Source organism: Quercus suber, unplaced genomic scaffold (genome assembly GCF_002906115.3).
Source record: "Quercus suber isolate HL8 unplaced genomic scaffold, Cork oak 2.0 scaffold_81, whole genome shotgun sequence".
Taxonomy (NCBI): Eukaryota; Viridiplantae; Streptophyta; class Magnoliopsida; order Fagales; family Fagaceae; genus Quercus; species Quercus suber.
The window spans coordinates 1074128-1082731 of NW_027069546.1; positions in this window are offsets into that span (position 1 = coordinate 1074128).

An 8604-nucleotide genomic window follows, 5' to 3' on the forward strand; every position below is an offset into this window, starting at 1 on the left:
AAAAAAAAAAAAAAGTGAAAGCTCGAAAATGTGTTGAAAACACGAGCAATTTAGACCCACAAATTAAAGTTACGGTTTGTCTAATCTACTCGATGTACCTAAGCCTTCCAAGCTCCTACTCTAACAAGGCTTCTCGAAACCGTGTCTTGTCTTAGTTATTCGGATCCCGCAACAAACTCCATATTGCATCTGCTATCCTTAGCTTCTTCCAATGCTTCAGGGTTTTTCTCTCTGAATAGGCTCACCAACATTTGTGGGTAATGTTGGTATAAATAGTGTAGACACAGAAAGTGTGAATCTGACTGGACAGGCTGGCAGAACAGAATGCCTCGCGGGTGTCTCGCGGGAAGGCCTTACTCGCAAGATACTCGCGAGACATAGCTGTCTTCACCTGACCTGACTCTTCGCATTCCAGCATGTGCAGAGCACATGATTCACTTCGCGGGAAGCTAAGTCGCGACATACCCGCGAGAATTCTTCAGCCTCCAAATGTTTGAGTCTTCACACTCTCTCTCTATCACACAACCCTTACAACAAATCCCACAATAGATACAGGGTATAAACGATTGATAATAATTACAATCAAATTTGGCACGGAATAAAAGCCAATAAAATACATAGTTCTAAATAACAACTTTACAAAAAGGATGGATTACATTATCCTAATTTTTCTTGTTGAAATAACGTTGTGAAGAAATCATGTCTAATTAACATTTTATAGACAGGAAAAAAAGGAAAAATACTGAAAAGAAGGAAAGAGAGTTTTAAACTGGTTCAGTTCAGCCTAAAAAAGAAGTTAAATAGATTTAAAAGTTGATTTTTAATTTGGGATTAAAAGATAGATAGATGAGATGCATACTTGGAGAAATTGTTTCTTCTCGCTGGTTTTGAATCATTTGATTATCCACATATACACGTGGGACATGGGCAATGAAGGGCCAATCTTCACCTATTTGCCTCTTGCATCTTTGCCCTAAGAGGGGACAACCCCAAATTTCCAATTCTTTTAAAGAGGTGAGATTGCGAATCTCTTGAGGAAGTGACGTCAGATTGTGACATCCCCCAATTTTAAGGGTTTGTAGTGACGTGAGGATGCCTATCCAAGGGAGAGAAACCAATCCATCGCACCTTTTTATAGAGAGTTTCCGGAGAGAAACGAGGTTCCGCAGCCACTCCTCTGGAAGAGATTCTAAATCGTTAATCTCAGCTAATTCTAATTCCAGTAATTGAGAGAGAGGAAAGTAGGTTGATGTGGTTGCTGCTCCCATTTTCATTTTCATTTTCATTGTCTGCTCCAATACCTTCCAGCTACACCCACTCAAATACAGCGTTTCTTTCAAATATGGAAACGGGGGCATGGAAGTCAGGTTAGGGCAATCCGAAATCAGTAAATCTGAAAGAGAAGGAGGAAATGATGGAAGTAAGAGATGGTGTGGCTCATTATCATCATCATCATCATCTGAATTCCTCCACCATCCCTTCAGTTTTGGGCAATATCCTATTGAAGAAAAGATAAGGATGGGAAGAATGGTGTTTTTGAAGAAGAAGAGGAATCATCTGAAATGTATTCAAGTGCTTTCATATATTGAAGAGAGACAACCTTGAGAAAAGGGAGTTGATTTAACGGTGGGAGGTGCTGCAATCTTTTATTATAATATAAATCAAAATGACCAAGATTAGTGAGAGAAGAGATCCAACTTGGAATTCTCACACCCATATAAGAATACAATTTCAACAATTTAAGATTTGGATGTGGCTGGAGGCCTTCCAGTGACATTTCATCGTAACATTCGGTTTCTCCATCATCTCGCTTGTCATCCCACCATAAGCTCAACTCTTGAAGATGTTGTTTGTCCTTCATATTTGTGGCTTTACATTCCACCATGTCATCTTCTCCACGTCCCAAACCGAAAATGAGAAGACTTCCTCCCAAATTGCTCAGCTCCTTCAATTCACTTAGCCCACCACCAGACCTAGCTTGTTTTTTCTTATACCAACTACTTGAGCTAGCCTGGGAACCTTCTTGCCTCGCGAAAAATACTGGTAGTATCTCAAGAGAAGTAAATTGGCCAAGTCCAAGGGGCATATGCCTCAATTTGATACAACCACTAACGTCTAAATGTCTAAGATTGACCAACTTCTTAAGGCCCTGCGGTAATAAGTGAATCACAAAAACAAAGTTTCAGCGTTTGCAAATTTAACAGTTTAGTAATGGAATTGGGAGAACTGCAATATTTCTATTTGTCGAAAGATCAAGATATCTTAAATGTTTCAATTCTCCAATTGAATGAGGCACTACATGTAGCCCTAAACGACTCAAATCTAATGTGCGTAAATAATTGAGATTTGAAATGAGTGCATCACAAGTTAAGCTACCCAACCTTCCCCGTACACTAGCTAGAAGAATTGTTCGTACCTTCATTCCTTTAACCTTGAAAATTGAAAGTTTCCTTGATGAATCTTCAAGATCAAATGATACCAATGAACTTTTTTACCATTATACTCCCCACTCGAAGTTAGCATGGTACTCTCCATCCCAGCCACAAGAGCTGCAAGATCATGCATGAGATCATGCATTTTGCAATATGATATAATGTTGTATTTATCTTTTTGTACATCTTGAAAAAACATCTCCAAAGTAATACCATAAAGTAGTCTCGCCCTACATCCTCAACACGCTGCTTTGAATCTGATAACTTAATAAAACCTTGTGCTGCCCAAAGATTAATCAATGTTGTTACATCAATCTTGTAATCTTTTGGAAATAATCGACAATAAGCAAAACATTGTTTTAAGTACGATGGGAGATGATTATAACTCAACTTAAGCGTTGATAAAATAACATTTTCTTCTTCTTGAGTTATTTTTGAGAGTTCACAAACTTTGAAGGATCGCCACTCATTTTCTGTAGCTTTGGTGCATAGCAAGCTTGCTATCGTCCTTATGGCGAGAGGTACCCCACCACACTTCCCCATAATCTCCCTACCCAAACTTACAAAGGCTTCATTCTCTAATAATCGACCTTGTTCAGATGCCACTTTTACAAACAAACTCCAAGCATTTTCTTCAAGTAGGCCTCTTAGAGTATGCCATGAAGTTGCACCTATTATCCTCGCCACACTTTCTGAGCGAGTAGTTACCAGTATCCTACTTCCCCTTGCACCAACCATTAACAAATTTTTTAAGCGAAGCCATTCACTATTGTCCTCATTCCACAAATCGTCCAAGACAATCAAGTCTTTTTTCCATTAAGTTTTTCTCGAAGCTTATTTTGCAAAACCTCAAGGCTTTCTTCATGCGTCCTCTCTTCCAACTGTTCTAGAATTTCTTTAACAATTCGTTTACGTCAAAAATATCAGAGATACAAACCCAAAGTTTTATCTCAAAATTGTTTTGAACATTGTCATCATTATATACTAGTTGAGCTAGTGTTGTCTTGCCCATTCCTCCGATGCCAACAATTGGAATGATAGAAATATTCTCTACAACATTGTCATCAAAAAGACGTTCCATAATCTCTTTCTTATCATTCTCTCTCCCAATAACTTCATCTTTGAGTACAAAAGAGTAAGTTTCTCTACTCCTATTCATGACTTGTGGCTCAACCAAGCTTTGACTAAAGTGAAAAGCCTCCTTATCTTTTGCAATGGCATTTAGTTTCTCCCTAATTGCCTTTATTTCGTGACCCATCTTAGGACTAAAAGCAAGCGGCTTAGAACTTGAAGAGAAAAGGTGTACCTTCTTTGGCATCACTTTGCAGGGCATAACTTCGGTGGAGAAATCATCCAGCAAATCATCAGCATCATGGAGGACATCTTTGAGCTTACTGAGCCAGTCTTTGATCTGATGGTTATGAGAACTCTGCATTTCTGCATACAGAAGCACAGCGCGGATTGTGGAGACTGTGTTGGTTAGATTTTCAATCTCAGTTTCAACACTAGAGGCCAGTTTGACCTCTTCAACAATGATAGAGCCCAGCAGTTGAAGGACGTTCCCTGCAAGATCGAACAAAGCTCCTTCCGCCATAGTTTTTTCTTTCTTTCAGGAATTGTAGATGGGTTTGTGGAGTAATGAAAGTGATGAGAGAGATAGCTGCTATTGTTGTACTGTGTCCAGTTTATATACAAGGCTTTACTTTAGTGTAATCTACTACGTACTAATTCAATTTTCTTTATCTATAATTCATTATTATTCATGTATTTAATAATTAAATTGTTAATGGTAAAATTGAAATTAAAATTGCTATATCACGTAGCACTTCAACTTTGTCATTCTGCGTGTGATGTTTTAATTTCATTACCTAACAAGATGTCTACTTTTAAAGGCACGGGTCAGACGGAGAAAGGTAGTCCTAATAGTCAACATAAATGTGTCCTAAGTAAAGTTGGGGTGTCTGCTTATTGGTGGACTAGAGCCGTCTGATTTGCAATCAGAATCTGATCAAACGAGTGAAAAGGAAAGGAAACGAAAAAATGAACAGAAACAGAAAATATATAGAAGATAGCCAGACAAGGACAATGAAGCTCATATTGTAATGTATGCTACACTGAAGACGATAAGGATCATTGTTTAAAAATGAAGACTTGATTAGAGCTCAAGAGGATAGGGATCATTATCACAAATTAGTTTTTTTTTTTTTTTTGATAGTATTAAAAATGGATCATATTAACAGTTGTCTTTAGAGAATTTGTTAATAAACGATTTAAGAAAAAATTTTATATCACTTTTATGAAAATATAAAAAATAAAAAATTAATTACTTTTTTCTTTTTCAATAAATTTTTTTTTAAAATAGTTCATAAATCAAAACTTTTACTACATCCATTTATTTTTCTCATATTAAAAATTAGTATGATCATGGGAAATGAATATATATATTATATATATATATTCTTTCTAATGACTATATATAAAAAATACAAAATCCATTCAGCGTTCTTTATTTTTCCCCTTAAACTGATGGCAAGCCGAAATCAGAAATGCGTACCCACGGCGATAAATGTAGTGGGGGTAAAAAAACTGTTGCCATTACTTGAGTTAGGTGAAGATTTTATTATGCATTAAATTTTGCATTAAACTCCTCCATAGATTTTTTTTTTTTTTGAGGAGGAAACTCCTTCATAGATGAATTAAACAATTCTGCATTAAATTTTATTATGCATGATAACAAAACGTATTATATACTTTTTTTTTCTTTTTCTTTTTTTGAGGGGAAACTTTATTCTTTTTAAATGAATTTTTATAGGGATAGTATGTTAAACTTCTTGAAATTGGATAAGGTCTATTTAATTAGCTTATTTTCATTGGGTATTTTTTAAAAAAATTTTTAAAAAAAATTACAAGAATAAAAAGTCACTTCATTTTGCAATACATCATGTTACGATAATCTAAACGAACAATTTTTATCGTACTATTCTTTTACCCTCTATAATGGTGCTATTCTTTTACCCTCTATAATAGCAAAAACATTAATTTAAAAAACTGGATGAAAGTGCACTATGTTATATAAAAAATACAGATGTACTTTTTAAAAAAAAAAAATCAGGTTTATTTGATACTTAAAAATCAGATTTTATATATATAAAAAATCTAAAATCCATTCAGAACTCTTTATTTTTCCCCTTAAACCAATGGCAGGTTGAATAAATTGGTAAGTTGAAATCACAAATGCGTACCCATGGCAATAAATGTAGTGGGTGGAAAAACGATTGCCATTGCTTCTGTTAGGTTAAGACTGCCTCATTTGGTAAAGTTGTTAAACAATTTATTTTCAATTTTTAAAACACGTATTTCAAAAAATTATAAATAATATTACTCAAACTTCTTTACCAAAACAGGCCCTAAGAGTATGAAAGTACCCTTACATATGAGAAATTATTATTTACACTGAGAGAACTGCTGATATAGTCTTTCTTGACTAATGAGATTATGTCATTTATGCAAATATATGTGTGAGCTTCCTAATCAGCATAATGAATAAAAAATAAATATATCAGATGATGTCACATTTGTATAAATAACAACATTTTATTAGTTGACAAGTCAAAGAGGACCACGTCAGCAATCCTCCTGATAGACCTAATAATTTTTCCTTACATAGACGAAACAATTCTACATTAAATTTTGTTATGCATGATAACAAAACGTATTATATACTTTATTCTTTTTAAATGAATTTTTATAGGGATACTATGTTAAAATTCTTAAAATTGGGTCAGGTCTATTTAATTAGCTTATTTTTATTGGATATTTTTTTAAAAAAATTATTTTTTCAAGAACAAAAAGTCACTTCATCTTGCAATACATCGTGTTACAATAATCTAAACGAACAATTTTTATCGTACTATTCTTTTACCCTGTATAATGGTACTATTATTTTACCATTTATAATAGCAAAAACTTTAATTTAGAACACCAGATAAGAGAGCACTAAGTTGTATAAAAAATACAGATGTACTTTTTTTTTATTTTTTAAATCAGGTTTTAAGGTGCTGTACCTAGGCAAGATAAACAAGATAAGTTATACGTAATTGTTTCAATAATTTTAATTTACTTAGATTATATGATGAAAGTAGATAATACAAATAAAACTCGAGGCACATGGTCCTTTATTATTAAAACTAAAAATTGTGATAGATGAATAAACTAATTTAAAATAAATAAGCTTCCTTTAAATTGGCACAAAATTTACAAAACGGCATTTTATTATAAAATCATTGAAATCTTGATATAGAGGGTTTAACCAAGAATATTATGTTAATATTGTTAATATACTATAGGGATGAGGGCCCAAATTATATATTGGTCCTTGGGCCTTGGCCGAGAGTGTAGGGTGATCCGAGGACGAAAAAATAGTAGTGGGTGGGTGAATCTCCGAGTCCCATGAGTAGGTTACAAATGGGAAGGTAGGCTGAGGAGGAATATCTCATTAGATAAGCCAAGCACAGGTCAAATGTATATCATAATGTTCAAGGTGACCTTCCAGGGAGTTTCAGTGATAGGGACGTTCATCATGAACGTACAAGAGGGATGAGAGCTTAGAAATATCTAAGAAAAAGCTGCTACCACTGCATTGAATACTCTGCAGCTAACTCTCTGGCCGCATTAATGAGGAAGTGATATCTGAACAGTGTTTTTCAGCCTTGCAGCTACCCCCAAAAGACTTCTGGAGGATGCTGATGGGACAAGGATCAACCCAAGCAATCTACCGTCCAGGTGTAGGGTAAAGATGAGAGGGGAGGAGTAGTATAAATTAGAAGGGAGACCCTAAGAGAAAGGGATCGGAGAATAAAGGAAGAAATACTGTAGCAATCAAAACTATATTTGTAACCAACTTCAAATAATATATACAAGAACTAATCTCCTCGGACTGTGCCGATAACTATTTTACTTAGATAAATTCAGTCTACTTTTAATTTATTATCTCCTGGACTCATTATAACTGTTATCCAACTCATTAGAGCATAGTTTTCTAACCTACTCTCTACAAAATCATTATATTGGGGAGGAGCCTGCTACTCCCGGCGGACATGGCTGAGCTTAACTTTTTGACGAGCGAGCAGGTCTTCCTCAGCCTTAAGCGATATGTGGGGATGGTAAGGGCTATAACCTCAATTCTTCTCCCACTCTTTTCCTCTTATGTGGCTCATCGTACATTGGTCATTCTGACAGGCCGTTCAAGCTATCTTTACGTTGGAGGGGGCGGCAAACGACCAGAATGAGGCCCTTAAAAAGGAGCGCGACTAGCGATACCAGGCCACCAGTACTCTGAAGAATTCCGAAGCTGACCTCGTCAAGGCCCGAGAGGCTCTGAAGGAGGCGACCAGTGAGCGGGATAATGCACTGTCTGGTCTTGAGGGCGCCCAGACCCAGGCCACGGAGCAGACGAGGCACCTACGCGAGGCGGAGGAGCAATTGCGGATCGCGAGGGATCTAATTACTGACCTGCGGGTTGACGTGGCTAAGGCCAAGGGGAATCAGAGGGTAGCAGAATGGGCCAGAGACCAGGCCCGGCGAGCCAAGGACGAGGCTGATCGTGGCAAGGAGATGGCCGAGCGTGCCAAAGAGGAGGCTGAAGCCGCAGCCTACGCTAATGGGATGGCTTCGGTAGAAGCCGCCTATAAGGCTCAAGTCCCGGGGGTGTGTAGGCGATATTGTTCGCAGGTCTGGGCTGAAGCCCTCAAACAAGCTGGGGTGGAGGCTGCGTTCGACCTGTGGAAGGCGGAGAACGTGTATTATCCCCCCGCTATCCGTGAGGCCGCCCCTGAGGATCCTGAGGTTGGGGAGATTGCTGAAGAGGTGCGGGCAGCTGAACTGGAGGAGCATTCGAGTGAGGAGGTGCCCCCAGAGATAGTGGAGATCCCTTCCGATGATCCAACCCCCACCACTGAGGAAGTAGCTGCTCTCGCCGTACCCCCGCAGACTATCCCCTCAGGCCAGGGCTCGGAGGGGTCAGGGGTTGCCTCTGTCCAGCCTGAGCAAGAGGAGTAGGCTCCCCGGCGTCTCGGCTCGTCCTGCTTTCACATTGTCATTTTATTTTGTTATACTTCTCTTCTATGTACTGTGGCTCTTGCCATGCAATTTTTACGAACTCATCGTTGTAATG